Below are 12,363 nucleotides of genomic sequence, written 5' to 3'. Positions count from 1 at the left end.
ATTCTTGCATCCTTTAACAAAGATAAGGTGACCATATGTGCGTGGGTTTAAATGTGGACTTTCTATTCTCTTCCACTGATCTATATTTTTGTTTTTGTGCCAGGACCATACTGTCTTGATTACTGTAGCTTTAGAGTGTAGGTGAAGTCAGGGAGTCTGCTTCCTCCAGCTCCATTTTTCTTTCTCAAGATTGCTTTGGCTATTTGGGGTCTTTTGTGTTTCCTTACAAATTGTGAAATGTTTTGTTCTAGTTCTGTGAAAAATGCCGTTGGTAGTTTGACAGGGATTGCACTGAATCTTTAGATTGCTTTGGGTAGTATAGTCATTTTCACAATGTTGATTCTTCCAATCCAAGAACATGGTATATCTCTCCAGCTGTCTGTATCATCCTTAATTTCTTTCATCAGTGTCTTATGGTTTTCTGCATACAGGTCTTTTGTCTCCTTAGGTAGGTTTATTCCTAGGTATTTTATTCTTTTTGTTGAAATGGTAAATGTGAGTGTTTCCTTAATTTCTCTTTCAGATTTTTCATCATTAGTCTATAGGAATGCAAGAGATTTCTGTGCATTAATTTTGTATCCTGCTACTTTACCAAATTCATCGATTAGCTTTTTTAGTTTTCTGGTAGCATCTTTAGGATTATTTATGTATAGTATCATGTCATCTGCAAACAGTGACAGCTTTACTCCTTCTCTTCTGATTTGGATTCCTTTTATTTCCTTTTCTTCTCTGATTGCTGTGGCTAAAACTTCCAAAACTATGCTGAATAATAGTGGTGAGAGTCGGCAACCTTTTCTTGTTCCTGATCTTAGTGGAAATGTTTTCAGTTTTTCACCATTGGGAATGATGTTGGCTGTGGGTTTGTCATACATGGCCTTTATTATGTTTATTTAAGTTCCCTCTATGCCTACCTTCTGGAGGGTTTTCATCATAAATGGGTGTTGAATTTGGTCGGAAATTTTTCTGCATCTATTGAGATGATCATATGGTTTTTATCCTTCAATTTGTTAATATGGTGTATCACACTGATTGATTTCCGTATATTGAAGAAACCTTGCATTCCTGGGGTAAACCCCACTTGATCATGGTGTATGATCCTTTTAATGTGCTGTTGCATTCTGTTTGCTAGTATGTTGTTGAGGATTTTTGCATCTATGTTCATCAGTGATATCGGCCTGTAGCTTTCTTTTTTTGTGACATCTTTGTCTGGTTTTGGTATCAGCATGATGGTGGCCTCATAGAATGAGTTTGGGACTGTTCCCCCCTCTGCCATATCTTAGAAGAGTTTGAGAAGGATAGGTGTTAGCTCTTCTCTAAATGCTTGACAGAATTCGCCTGGGAAGCCATCTGGTCCTGGGCTTTTGTTTGTTGGAAGATTTTGAATCACAGTTTCAATTTCAGTGCTTGTGATTGGTCTGTTCATATTTTCTATTTCTTCCTTGTTCAGTCTTGGAAGTTGTGCTTTTCTAAGAATTTGTCCATTTCTTCCAGGTTGTCCATTCTAATGGCATAGAGTTGCTTGTAGTAATCTCTCATGATCCTTTGTATTTCTCAAGTGTCAGTTGTTACCTCTCTCTTTTCATATCTAATTCTTTTGATTTGAGTCTTCTCCCTTGTTTTCTTGATGAGTCTGGCTAATGGTTTATCAATTTTGTTTATCTTCTCAAAGAACCAGCTTTTAGTTTTATTGATCTCTGCTACTGTTTCCTTCATTTCTTTTTCACTTATTTCTGATCTGATCTTTATGATTTCTTTCCTTCTGCTGACCTTGGGGTTTTTTTATTCTGGTTTCTCTAATTGCTTAAGTGTAAGGTTAGGTTGTTTATTTGAGATGTTTCTGGTTTCTTGAGGTAGGACTGTATTGCTATAAACTTCCCTCTTAGAACTGCTTTTGCTGTACCCCATAGGTGTTGGGTTGTTGTGTTTTCACTGTCATTTTTGTTAGGTATTTTTTGATTTTCTCTTTGATTTCTTTAGTGAGCTCTTGGTTATGTAGTAGTGTACTGGTTAGGATCCATGTGTTTGTATTTTTTACAGATTTTTTCCTGTAATTGATATCTTGTCCCATAGCATTGTGGTCAGAAAAGCTACTTGATATGATTTCAATTTTCTCAAATTAACCAAGGCTTGTTTTGTGATCCAAGATGTGATCTATCTGGGAGAAGGTTCCATGAGCACTTGAGAAGAAAGTGTATTCTGTTGTTTGTGGATGGAATGTCCTATAAATATCAATTAAGTCCATCTTGTTTAATGTATCATTTAAAGCTTGTGTTTCCTTATTTGTTTTCATTTTGGATGATCTGTCCATTGTTGAAAGAGGGGTGTTAAAGTCCCCTACTATGATTATGTTACTGCCGATTTCCCCTTTTATGGCTGTTAGCACTTGCCTTATGTATTGAAGTGCTCCTATGCTGGATGTATAAATATTTACAATTGTTATATCTTCTTCTTGGATTGATCCCTTGATCATTATGTAGTGTCCTTCTTTCTCTCTTGTAATAGTCTTTATTTTAAAGTCTATTTTGTCTGATATGAGAATTGCTACTTCAGCTTTCTTTTGATTTCCATTTGCATGGAATACCTTTTTCCATCCCCTCACTTTCAGTCTGTATGTGTCCCTAGGTCTGAAGTGGGTCTCCTGTAGACAGCATATATACAGGTATTGTTTTTGTATCCATTCAGCCAGTCTATGTCTTTTGGTTGGAATGTTTAATCCATTTACATTTAAGGTAATTATCGATATGTATGTTCTTATTACCATTTTCTTAATTGTTTGGGGTTTGCTATTGTAGGTCTTTTCCTTCTCCTGTGTTTCCTGCCTAGAGCAGTTTTTTTTGCATTTGTTGTAAAGCTGGTTTGGTGGTGCTGAATTCTCTTAGTTTTTGCTTGTCTGTAAAGGTTTTAATTTCTCCATTGAATCTGAATGAGATCCTTGCTGGGTAGAGTAATCTTGGTTGTAGGTTTTTCCCTTTCATCACTCTAAATATGTCCTACAACTTCCTTATGGCTAGTAGAATTTCTGCTGGAAGATCAGATGTTAACTGTATGGGGATTCCCTTATATGTTATTTGTTGCTTTTCCCTTGCTGCTTTTAATATTTTTTCTTTGTATTTAATTTTTGATAGTTGGATTAATATATGTCTTGGTGTGTTTCTCCTTGGATTTATCCTGTATGGGACTCTGTGCAGTTCCTGAACTTGATGGACTATTTCCTTTTCCATATTAGTGAACTTTTCAACTATACTCTTTTCAAATAGTTTCTCATTCGTTTTCTTTTTCTCTTCTTCTTCTGGGACCCCTATTATTCGAATGTTGGTGAGTTTAGTGTTGTCCCAGAGGTCTCTGAGACTGTCTGCAATTCTTTTCATTCTTATTTTTTTATTCTGCTCTGCAGTAGTTATTTCCACTTGTTTATCTTCCAGGTCACTTATCCATTCTTCTGCCTCAGTTATTCTGCTGTTGATTCCTTCTAGGGAATTTTTAATTTCATTTATTGGGTTGTTCTTCATTGTTTGTTTGCTCTTTAGTACTTCTAAGTCCTTATTAAAAGTTTCTTGTACTTTCTCCATTCTATTTCAAAGATTTTGGATCATCTTTATTATCATTACTCTGAATTGTTTTTCAGGTAAACTGCCTATTTCCTCTTCATTTTTTTCATCTGGTGGGTTTTTAACTTGCTCCTTCATCTGCTGCATATTTCTCTGTCTTCCCATTTTGCTTAACTTACTGTGTTTGGGCTCTCCTTTTCACAGGCTATAGGTTTGTAGTTCCCGTTGTTTTTGGTGTCTTCCCCCAGTGGGTAAGGTTTGTTCAGTGGGCTGTGTAGGCTTCCTGGTGGAGGGGGCTGGTGCCTGTGTTCTGGTGGATGAGGCTGGATCTTTTCTTTCTGGTGGGCAGGACCACGTCCAGTGATGTGTTTTGGGGTATCTGTGAACTTATTACGATTTTAGGCAGCCTCTCTGCTAATGGGTGGATTTGTGTTCCTGTGTTGCTAGTTGCTTGTCATGAGGAGTCCAGCACTGGAGTTTGCTGGTCGTTCAGTGGAGCTGGGTCTTAGCATTGAGATCTCTGGGAGAGCACTCACCAATTGATATTACCTTGGGCTGGGAGGTCTCTGGTGGTCCAATGTCTTGAACTCTTCTCTCCCACCTCAGAGGCTCAGGCCTGACAGCCAGCCGGAGGACCAAGACCCTTTTGGGAGGTCTGAGGTCTTTGGCCATTGTTCAGTTGGTGTTCTGTAGGATCTGTTTCACATGTAGATATATTTTTGATGTATTTGTGGGAGGAAGGTGATCTCCACATCTTATTCCTCCGCCATCTTGAACATCCTACCCCTTACTGTGGTTTTGATTTGCATGTCTCTAATGATTAGTGATGTTGAGTATCTTTTCATGTGTTTGTTGGCAATCAGTATGTCTTCTTTGGAGAAATGTCTATTTAGGTCTTCCACCCATTTTTGGATTGGGTTGTTTATTTTTTTGATATTGAGATGCATGAGCTGCTTGTATATTTTGGAGATTAATCCTTGTTCATTGCTTCATTTGCAAATATTTTCTCCCATTCTGAGGCTTGTCTTTTCACCTTGTTTATGGTTTCCTTTGCTGGGCAAAGCTTTTTTTTTTTTTTTTGTGGTACGCGGGCCTCTCACTGCCGTGGCCTCTCCCGTTGCGGAGCACAGGCTCCGGACGCGCAGGCCCAGTGGCCACGGCTTATGGCCCAGCCGCTCCGCGGCATGCGGGATCCTCCTGGACCGGGGCACGAACCCGTGTCCCCCGCATCGGCAGGCGGACTCCCAACCACTGCGCCACCAGGGAAGCCCCTGGGCAAAGCTTTTAAGTTTCATTAGGTCTCACTTGTTTATTTTTTATTTTATTTCCATTATTCTAGGAGATGGGTCAAAAAAAGATCTTTCTGTGACTTACATCAAAGTGTGTTCTTCCTATGTTTTCCTCTGAAAGTTTTATAGTGTCTAGGCTTAGATTTATGTCTTTAATCCATTTTGAGTTTATTTTGGGGTATGGTGTTACGGAGTGTTCTAATTTCATTTTTACATGTAGCTTTCCTGTTTTCCCAGCTCCACTTCTGAAGAGGCTGTCTTTTCTCCATTGTATATTCTTGCCTCCTTTTTCAAAGATAAGGTGACCATATGTGTGTGGGTTTATGTCTGGGCTTTCTATCCTGTTCCATTGATCTATATTTCTGTTTTTGTGCCAGGACCATACTGTCTTGATTACTGTAGCTTTGTAGTATAGTTTGAAGTCAGGGCGCCTGCTTCCTCCAGCTCTTTTTTTCTTTCTCAAGATTGCTTTGGCTATTCAGGGTCTTTTCTGTTTCCATATAAATTGTTAAATTTTTTGTTCTAGTTTTATGAAAAAATCCATTGGTAATTTGATAGGGATTGCATTGTATCTGTAGATTGCTTTGTGTAGTATAGTCATTTTCACAATGTTGATTCTTCCAATCCAAGAACATGGTATATCTTTCCATCTGTTTGTACCATCTTTAATTTCTTTCATCAGTGTCTTATGGTTTTCTGCATATATGTCTTTTGTCTCCTTAGGTAGGTTTATTCCTAGGTATTTTATTCTTTTTGTTGTAATGGTAAATGGGAGTGTCTCCATGATTCTCTTTCTGATTTTTTTGTTGTCAGTGCATAGGAATGCAAGAGATTTCTGTGCATTCGTTTTGTATCCTGCTACTTTACCAAATTCATCAATTAGCTTTAGCAGCTTTCTGGTGGCATCTTTAGGATTTTCTATGTATAGTAGTATCATGTCATCTGTAAACAGTGACAGTTTTACTTCTTCTTTTCCAATTTGGATTCTTTTATTTCTTTTGCTTCTCAGATTGCTGTGGCTAAAACTTCCAAAACTATGTTGAATAATAGTGGTGAGAGTGGGTACACTTCTCTTGTTTCTGATCTTAGAGGAAATGCTTTCAGTTTTTCACCATTGAGAATGATGTTGGCTGTGGATTTGTCATATGTGGCTTTTATCATGTTGAAGTAGTTTCTCTCTTTGCCCACTTTCTGGAGCGTTTTTATCATAAATGGGTGTTGAATTTTTCAGAAGCTTGGTCTGCATCTATTGAGATGATCATATTGTTTTTATCCTTCAATTTTTTAATATGGTGTATCACATTGATTGATTTGTGTATATTGAAGAATCCTTGCATTCCTGGGTTAAACTCCACTTGATCATGGTGTATGATCCTTTTTATGTGCTGTTGGATTCTGTTTGCTAGCATTTTGTTGAGGATTTTTGCATCTATGTTCATTAGTGATATTGGCCTTTAATTTTCTCTTTTTGTGACATCTTTGTCTGGGTTGGTATCAGGGTGATGGTGGCTTCTTGGAATGAGTTTGGGTGTGTTCCTCCCTCTGCTATATTTTGGAAGAGGTTGAGAAGGATAGGTGTTATCTCTTTTCTAAATGTTTGATAGAATTCTTCTGTGAAACCCTCTCTTCCTGGGATTTTGTTTGTTGGAAGATTTTTAATCACAGTTACAATTTCAGTGCTGTGATTGGTCTGTTTTTGTTTTCTATTTCTTCCTGGTTCAGTCCAAGAAGTATTTTTTAAGGGAGTTAAGACAGCTCCTTTAGGAAGTCTATCAAAATAATTGAACATATCATCAAAGTAAAGGAGAGAAAATGTGTAAAATTCACTACTCATTTCAGATAAAAACTGTGAGTCAAATAGAAGTAGAAGAAAACTGAAATATGATGAAGACTCTCTACCAAAATCAATATTGACTTATCAAATATATGTTAGTATTGCTCTTCTAACCAAGCAAAATTTGAGTCTGCAACTCAATAGTCAACGCTATATGATAGAAAAAAGACTGATTAACACTAAAACATATATTGAAGAAGTTACTGAGCTTCAAGTATATTAAAAAAACCTATAGACATTTACACCAATAAAGCAAGTCATATAGGGTGAAAAACTATCAGAGTATACCTAGATTTCTCCAAACAATAAACAGAAAGAAAGTGTACTGATGTCTCCAAATTTCCAAGGTAAAGAAAGATTAATTCAAGACTTCCTCTTGCAAGACAGACATTCTCAACTGAGGGAAGAATTTAGGGATTCCAATCCCAAAGATTCATGTTTACAAACAAACACACATGTCTGCACACCTGCGTATGCACACACACACACACAGAAATACACTTCCACACTGGCACACACATGTGCACACATGCACAGGCAGACACTCATACATGCACATGTAAAATAGGCACTCTTGCAAACAAACATATCACACACAACATGTGCACGCACACAGACATTCACACACATATACCTTGTTTTTTAAATCCTGTTTTTTAACTGCAGGGGGATCTTTAAGAATAAATATCTTACACAGAAAAAAAATATTTAGTGGGTTTCAGCAATTCCTTCAATTTAATTTCAGTGTCTTTTTAAAAGAAATAGACTCACAGACATAGAAAACAAACTTATAGTTAGCAAAGGGGAAAGTGGGGTGGGGAGGGATAAATTAGGAGTTTGGGATTAGCATATACATACATATACATATACATCTATATATAAAACAGACAGCCAAAGGACGTACTGTATAGTACAGGGAACGATACTCAGTATCTTTTAATAACCAATAAGGGAAAAGATTCTGAGAAAGAATATATATATATATTATATACTATAATATATATTACACATATATAATATATATTACACACATATAAAATTCATTACACATATATTATATATTTTATATTACATATATATTATAATATATTACATATATATTATATATTATAATATACATATAACAGAATCACTTTTTATACACCTGAAACTAACAAAACATTGTAAATCAACTATACTTCAATTTTTAAAAAAATTTCAGTGTCTTTTTTTGCAAAAATCAAGAGACAGTCAGGGAGAGTTTTATTTAACATATTTTGTTTCAATTAGCATGTATTATATGATCTCAGTTTTCTAAATTATTTCTACCTATGCTGTCCAAATATATAGATTAAAATAGCTAGAGAACAGGGTTCATCAAATATTAAGAATGTTATTTCTGAATGGACTTTTGAGGAATTCCAGTTTCTTTTCCTTTTGTTTATTACTTGAATTTATTATAAATTTTATACCCTTTTTACAAAACCAATATAGTTCATTGTATGCAAAATGAAAAATAAAAATAGGGGGAAATGAGAAGAAAAAGAGGAAAAAAATAGTATTACCATAATATTTCCACTATAATGTGTTTAGTGTGTCTGTCAGAGGAGTCAAAGAAAATAGTATAATGGAGTTTCCATTCTGTAAATTTAATTTTACAACAGGAAACATGAGATGAGACAGCCATTCCAAACATTTAATGGGCATCCTTGTCTTCCTCTTATTCAATAATAGAAATTAGAGCTGGAGAAGTCCTCCCCATCTCCTGTCAATGTTTCCTGTGCTGTATTCTCTTGGGTTCTTTTAGTTCAGTATTAAATGACTCAAGTGTCAGGGTTTCATCTATTTCGCATTACAGAAGCCAGCTCTTCGCTTACATCTACAGGGTGACAATACCTCCTAAAAATGTGAGGAAAGATTATACCTTATTATTGAGTTCTAATAGGGCCTTGCCTGAGGACTTCCTAGCCAGGCCACAGTTCACTGGATTCTGATTAAGCCACAATGACACTATAAATTAGACTCATTAGTGGGTATTTTCAATAACAATAAGAAAATCTGAGGACCATTTTTCAGTATTCATATATTCTTGGCCACGCTGCCTTGCTAACCCTATGTAGAAGCTTGCGAAATTATAAATGGTCATTTAAGAAAAAGAGATCTACTCTCCTAGATCCCACCTCAGTTTTCTACTCACTTTGTTTCTCCTTCCTAAGTCACACACATAAGCATGCAAACACACATATTCACATATGCGGCTGCCTTCCTGAGAAGCATAATAACCAACAGAGCTCCAATGGGAATATGGTATTTTTTCTGGTCAAGAGAATAAACATGAAATTCCACAACATAAAGGAGGACTACAAGGTGGTAACAGCTAGTAAAAGGTTAAATCAAAGTCTAGAGCCTCACATATTAACATGGCCATTACTTTAAGTTTGTACTTTGGATGACTTCTCGTTCTTTTAATTTTGCCAAACTGATTTTCCATGTCTTGAGAATGGACGTATTATTTTTATAAGAAAAAAGCTAGTTTTTTAAAGGCTTGTTTTCTCCCCTCTCAGAGAGTTCCAGTAATTAATCCCTATTCCTTTCATTTTAGTGACTCTGGTAAAAACCAAACTAAACAGCTCTGAAAGGACCTAAAAGCACAATACCCCAGGATCCATGAGCACATCTAGTAGTCAGATCTTGGTTTCTATTACCATTCCCTGCTAATAGAAAACAGGACATCTTGAGAAATGGCTATTCTAGGGCAGGGGCAGAGAAGATACAAGATGTGCCTGGAACTTCAGTTCACTTCAGAGTAAGGAAGTGCTCAAAAATAAATGATGAGGCATGTCACAAGGTTACAGGCACCAGCTTGAAGGGGTTACCTCAGGACAACTATGAAACAATTTAAATGCCAAATAATTAAAGGCTTAGTAAATTATAAGGCTTTCGGGAAAAAACTGGAACTCCATGAATCTGTAATGACAACAAACAAGAAAAGAAAGATACAAGAAGAAGGGTAGACATTTGATTGCAGAAGAATGCCAAGTACCAACTGGTAAAGTGGGGTGAACGTTGGAGTTGACAAATCATCATTTTGCAACCATTACAATAGGGATTGGTTCAGGGTAGAAGCATAAACAGATACTAAATATGGGAGGGAAATTACCAACTTTAGAGAAGCAAAATTTACACATAATACAAGGTACCCTTTATTTGTATAGTTAGATGATTTTCAACAAATTTTTACATCTGTGTAGCCACCAATAAATGAAGGCTAAAAATATTTCTATCTCCTTAAAAACTCTTATGTGTCCCCTTTCAGTCAACACCTCCTCACCATTCTTAACCTCTGGCAACCACTGATATACTTTCTTCTCCTAGATGTTAGTTTTACCTTTTCTAGAATCTCACATAAATGGAATCATACAGTACCTATCCTTGTGTCTGGCTTCTTTCTCAGAGCAACATGTTTTTGAGATCCATCTATTCTGTTGCATGTATCAGAATGTAGTTCTTTTTGATTGCTGAGTAGTATTCCATGGTATGGGTGTACTACAATTTGTATATGTGGTCAGCTGTTGATGGACATTTGAGTTGTTGCCAGTTTGGGGCTATTGTGAATTAAGATGCCATGTACATTCATGCCCAAGTCTTTGTGTGGACCTGTGCTTTCATTTCTCTTGGGTTAATACTAAATGCAAAATTCCTAGGTCATATGGGAAGTGAATGTTTAACTTCATAAGAAACTGTCAGATATTGTCCAAGGTGGTTGCACCATTTTAAATTCCCACAGTAAGTATGGGAATTACAGTTGCTCCACATCCTTGTTATGATCAGCCTTTATAATTTTAGCCATTCTAGTGGGTGGATGGTGGGACATTTCATGGGAGTTTTAATTTTCATTTGGGGAGTAAACTTTGATAAGGAGCAGGACATTTGCAAGGTCTTAAAATGTCTCAACACGGGCTGCTTATTAGGAGCAAGAAAAAAATAACAGTATCTATACAGTGGAAAAATCTGGCAAAATTAACATCATAAATGGGAGGTAAGTGGAAATCACGTGCCTCTGGACAACATACACTAAGAAGGATACAATCTCACTTATGCAGTATTCTGATTAGGGGTGTATAACCTAAAACAAATCATCACAAAACATACATAAACCCAAAATGAGGGACATTCTACTTTTAAAAGAAACTACCACAGTCTTCAAAAGTTGGGGAATTGTTCCAGATTAGGGAGATTCAAAAGACATAACTGCTAAATGCAATACTTGATCCTAAATTGGATCCTGTAGCACAGAAGAAAAATACACATACATGTACAGAAATACTATAAATGGCCTTATAGAGTAAATTGGCAAAACTTGTCTGTAAGAAAGTAGATTAGCTACCACTGCTAACTTTACTGAGGTTGATCATTGTATTAAGGTTATGAAGAAAAAGGTCTTCTTCTTTGGAAATCTACACTGAAGTATTTAGGGATAAACAGTTATATTTTTTTCAGTTTCCAAATGGTTCCCAATAAAGAATATATGAGAGAGAGAGAACAAATGATAAAGCAAATAGGTCCAAATAGGCTAAAATCTGGGTAAAGGGTATAACGCAATTCTTTGTACTATTTCTATAACTTTTGAAGTTTGAAATTATTTTTAAATTAAAAAAAAAAGTTTTAAGTAGCTAAACCAGATTGGATCAAGATGGCACATACTTTGTTTCATATCTAAAAATCCCTAGAAATTAGACGGGAAAAAAGTTGAGTTTTTTAAAAATCAATAACAGCAATAGGAAAATATGAGTGACATGTGTGGACCAGAAATGTTGTGGTCCTAAAACTATAATAAGCAGACAAGAAAGATATTTAGAACAAAAGTCATAACTCAAAACAAATATATAAACTTTCCACTTCCCCTGCAAACACCAAAATCCAGATCTAAATATCGGTCAGCTGGTTTCAAGTTAGATACAAGTACGTGAGTGTGAACTTTGAACTCTTACGCCTTATCCAGGTCTCAAAGGAGCCATTTACAAATTCCAGGATTCTCAGTGATGGCAGCAATGTGGCTCTGCCCCTCTGTCCTGATAAGGGATGAAGTTCTTCTGAGGGCCCGGCCCCATGTCTGGCCACAGTTAACATCTGCGGGCCCAGAGCCACCATGACCAATAGGAATTAGTAAACAGCCCAGAGAATGAACAGCCTCTGCTTTCAGAACAGGGCTTTATTTCAGTGTCACCTGTCCCCGTGCTGCTTTTCTAAAACCTCTCTGACCCCCAGTCACTTGTCCTCAATCCTGCAAACTTACTATGCCTGCTTCTCTCTGACAAAATGAACTTCTCTGCATCACTAAACAGCTGACAAACCCCAACTGGCAAAACCTGTCCTGTTACTGCCTTAGCTGTTTCCCAAAAGTGCACATCTTACTCTGGTCATGTATTCCCAAGGCTCTTGTCATTAGCCTCAGTTCTGCTAATCCATGCTCCCTCCTGAAAACTCCCACTTTTTCATGCTTGGCAAGATAAATCATGTCTCTCCATTATTTCAAGAAGTTATAAATCTTTTGTTAGTAGCTTATAAATATATCATCCTTTTCATTTGTCCTCACAAGCCAACCTTCCTAATTTCCTAATTTCCCAAAGAGTCTCATTGCTCTTCTCAGAAGCCTTTTCCAGCCAAGGTGAAGTTTTGGAAGCAGGGTGCCAAGTAGTCACTTTTGATTCCA

The sequence above is a fragment of the Lagenorhynchus albirostris genome, chromosome 3 (genome assembly GCF_949774975.1).
Source record: "Lagenorhynchus albirostris chromosome 3, mLagAlb1.1, whole genome shotgun sequence".
Classification (NCBI taxonomy): Eukaryota; Metazoa; Chordata; class Mammalia; order Artiodactyla; family Delphinidae; genus Lagenorhynchus; species Lagenorhynchus albirostris.
Note: the sequence above shows the minus strand (reverse complement) of the source record.